Source organism: Bidens hawaiensis, unplaced genomic scaffold (genome assembly GCF_021521415.1).
Source record: "Bidens hawaiensis isolate Kalapana, Puna unplaced genomic scaffold, B.hawaiensis_p1.1 tig00029001_1, whole genome shotgun sequence".
NCBI classification, from domain to species: domain Eukaryota; kingdom Viridiplantae; phylum Streptophyta; class Magnoliopsida; order Asterales; family Asteraceae; genus Bidens; species Bidens hawaiensis.
In genome coordinates this window covers 78,249-82,321 of record NW_027505141.1, presented here as the reverse complement: position 1 = coordinate 82,321, position 4,073 = coordinate 78,249, and the positions used below count along the sequence as shown (strand labels likewise).

General features: G+C 34.2%; 1 pseudogene across 1 annotated transcript; it reads left to right on the top strand.

Moving 5' to 3' along the window:
- The first annotated feature begins 1,639 nt into the window (after nucleotides 1-1,639).
- On the top strand, nucleotides 1,640-3,802 carry LOC143611022 (UDP-glycosyltransferase 83A1-like; annotated as a pseudogene). Its single transcript, XR_013149691.1, has 2 exons — nucleotides 1,640-2,411; nucleotides 2,789-3,802. The product of XR_013149691.1 is annotated as a UDP-glycosyltransferase 83A1-like (transcript).
- Nucleotides 3,803-4,073: the final 271 nt, after the last annotated feature.

Genomic DNA, 4,073 nt, shown 5'->3' with positions numbered 1-4,073 from the left:
CTCATACGATCCCAATTATATATATATATATATATATATAGGGTTGGTATCATTTAAGAACTCTAAAAAAGTTAAGAACTCTTAGGAACTCTTTACAACCAAACATTTTTTTAAATTTTTTTATATATTAACATTATTTAAGAGTCGTTTTATCATATTTTATATAAAAAAAATTTAGTGCATATATTAATCACAAGTTTACATATGTGTAAAATTTATATACTAACAAATTTACATATCTGTAAAAAAACATAAATATGTATAAAAACTAATTTTCAAAATTGTAATCGTAAACACAGATATAAAAAATATATATATTACACACACATAAATAATATAATATTTATTTTCAATCACAAGCAAGCGACATGCATTTGTCCCCCCCCCCCCCCTCCCCAACCATAATAATTGCCTAAAATCGCCCGGGGCAGAGTTTATGGGATAAAGGGGTGATTTTGCCCCCAAAACCGCCCCACTGCACTTGGTGATATTGATAGTCACGCTAGTGATGTAATTGTTAATCAAGACTCGTGGAACAAATATAAAAATATGGTGCACTTATTAGTCAAGATTGCGGACTAGTGATGCAATTGTTAATTTGCCATGGGGCGAATAAGAAGGATCTAAAGAGAAGATGAAAGAAAGCTTGTACTACCTCAAAAATAAACTTATGGGCCAACTCTCTTGGGTAGGCCATAGATAGATAAGAAAAGACTAATTATATAAATTGTTTTTTTAGCAGATTTTATCGCTTGTTTTTTACTTTTAAAATTGAAATGTTTTGTACTTTATGTTTTCAATTGCTACACTGGTTGTCATTCGGTCCTAACCCAGCTAGTTTTTTTTGTTAAATCTGATCATGCACATTGCACATGAGGGCAACTAAGTCATTTTACCCTTTTATTTAAAAAAGATATTCTAATAATTAAAAGAATATATTTATATAAAAATAAAGAACAATTTATGTAATTCTGTCATAAAAAAATAAGGGTTGCATTACAAATAATGCCCTGGAGGAATAAATGTGTTTCTTTTTTTTTCTTTTTTTTGAGGGGGGGAGGGGGTTGTTCAAGGACAATTAGATGGATCCTATGAAAAATTTTGGTAGCGGTTGTGGCGGTTTTGACGGCAGGGTTCCGCAAATGTAGCATTTTGGCTGCTGTGCACGGAGATCGAGGCAACAAAGCATCATAGTGGGTAACAAACTTTTCATAGCTAAAAATAGGTAACAAACTTTGTAGCAAATTTTCATAGCTAAAAATAGGTAACAAACTTTTTTTTTTCTATATTTGTAGCTAAAATAATGACTTTTTTGTTGCAAAACTGTAGCAAACGTGACTCCATAGCTAAAACTCGTACAAAAACCCATAGTTAAAATAGCGACGTCTCCTTTTGTTGTTAAAGCCGTCGCAAAGTATGATTTTGTAATTAAAATCCGTAGCACAAAAGATATAGCTATGAGACATGTAATTACGAACAAATTCATAGCAACTCCGTAGCAAAGGTGTTTGCTACGCCGTATCGAATACTTGCGTTTGTAATAGTGATATAGCTCCACTAAATAATGTCATTGATTTAATACATCCGGCAATGAAAATTTGTTATAATAGTTTACCAGAAGGAGGTGATACTCTGTAATTTCAGCAGCCTCCATTTAATTTAATGTCAGGATAAAATTAGTTTCCTATATTGTAGTCCATGCACGGCATCCACTACATTCAAAAACCTCCAAATCAGATTCAAAACATGGTTTTTATTATACACTGGTTAACTGATGTCCAAAAAAAATAAGAAATCTAAGAAAAGATAAAATATTAGTAGTTGGAAGTAAGCTTAACTCAAACAAAGTCTAGAAACTATATATATACTCTCACACACACACAATATTTACTTAAAACACCCAAGAAAGCTTTTGTTCCTAATAATGGCAGAGTTACAACCTCATGTTCTCGTAATACCTTTTCCTGCACAAGGTCATGTGATTCCTACTTTGGAGCTTTCTCAATGTTTAGTAAAACAAGGAGTCAAAGTTACATTCATAAACACAGAGGTCACTCACAAGCTCGTGACAAGCAATTGGTTAGACCATGATGACTTTGGAGATCTGATACAAATGGTCTCGATCCCTGATGGTTTAGAACCGATGGATGACAGTGGTGACCTTGGTAAGTTGATCTTGTCGATACTAGAAACCATGCCTGACAAGCTAGAAGAACTTATAGAGATGATTAGCAAAGAAGAAAGCAACAAAATCACGTGTGTTATTGCTGATGCTAACATGGGATGGGCTATACGAGTGGCAAAGAAGATGGGAATTAGAAGTGCGGCCTTTTGGCCTGCATCGGTTGCTACATTGGCGCCCATGTTGCGCTACAAGAAATTAATTGAAGACGGAATCATAAACGAGAATGGTGAGATATGTATATATGATTATAATTCATAATATATCATTATATGTCTTGATAACTTCTTGGATGAGCACGTAGTTTAGGATTTACCAAGGCTTCGGTCCCAAGCAAACTTTATATAGTTTTTTGAAATACCATGGACCATGGGTTAAATTTGGTAAAAACTCTATTGAGTTTATTTGACACTCACCTTTGGAACCAGTGAAATCCAAAAGAAAAAAAACTTGTCATGACTTCCTAAGGATGGCAAACCACCTAAAAGTATAAGAACTTTCAAAAGTTAAAAGTATTTAGTTAAAATATATGCCACCTACTAATCTAAAAAATTCTATGTCCACAGGATTCATTTAGTTCTTCTTGAACTTTGTATTGTATTGTAGGCATACCTATAAGTGAACAAATAATTCTGACTGTCAGAGACTATGCCACCTATAAAACCGAAGAACCTCGTGTGGTTGTGCTTTGAAGATGTGGTTACTGTGGAAACGATGTTTAAAATTATAGTAGATGTTGAAGAAATGTATAAAATAACTCCATGGTTTATATGCAACTCAACTACTGAAATGGAGCTTGCGGCATTTAACCTGTACCCAAAGTTATTACAAATAGGCCCGCTTTTAGCAAGCAACCGACTTGCTTCCCAAGCAGGCCATTTCTGGAAAGAAGACCGCTCGTGCTTAGCATGGCTTGATCAAAAGCCGGAAAGGTCTGTCATTTATATTGCATTTGGGAGTTTCACTATCTTCCAACAAACGCAGTTAGAAGAATTGGCACTTGGACTTGAACTAACCAACCAATCCTTCTTGTGGGTCTTGCGGCCCGGTATGACCAAGGAGACCTCAACTGCCTTCCCAGATGGTTATATTGACCGAGTCAAGTCTTGTGGAAAGATTGTGACCTGGGCACCTCAACAGGAGGTCTTAGCTCATCCTTCGATAGCATGTTTTGTGAGTCACTGTGGTTGGAATTCTACTTTAGAAGGTTTGACAAATGGATTACCATTTTTGTGTTGGCCATACTTTGGCGATCAGTTTCTTAACGAGGTTTATATTTGTGACATTTGGAAGACTGGATTAGGGTTTAAAAAAGATGAAGCTGGCATCGTTATTCGAGGAGAGATAAAAGATAAGGTTGAGAAGCTACTCGAAGACAATAAATTCAGAATTCAGGCTTTGATTATTAAAGAAAAGGTTAAAAGTGATATCCAAGAAGGAGGGCGTTCATACAAAAATCTTAGCAAATTTATTGAGTGGATTCGTACGGAAGACAATGATGTCAAGGATGAAGTTGAGTCAATGTGAACATGTATACCAATATTATTAGGTATCTACTATTAATAAGGGTGATTAGTTTTGTGTCTTCGTTGTTTTATGTTATCAATTTCGTTAAATAAGAAAAGAGTTAAGAAGAATTTCTCTTCTCTAGCTATTTTAGAATAACCTAAGGGCTTTGATAGTCAGAAGTAATGTAATACCACCATACTTAATATTACATAAAATTAAAGGAAACAATCCGCAAAATATTACGTGCAATATTTTAATGTCTAAAATTGACATCTTAGTCAAACACATGTAAACCTATAACTCTTCAATGCAAGTACATTTTTTTAACAATCCTATTTCTTTCTTCTCTTCCTAATATGTTGTAGTCGTGTATGAAGAAAGA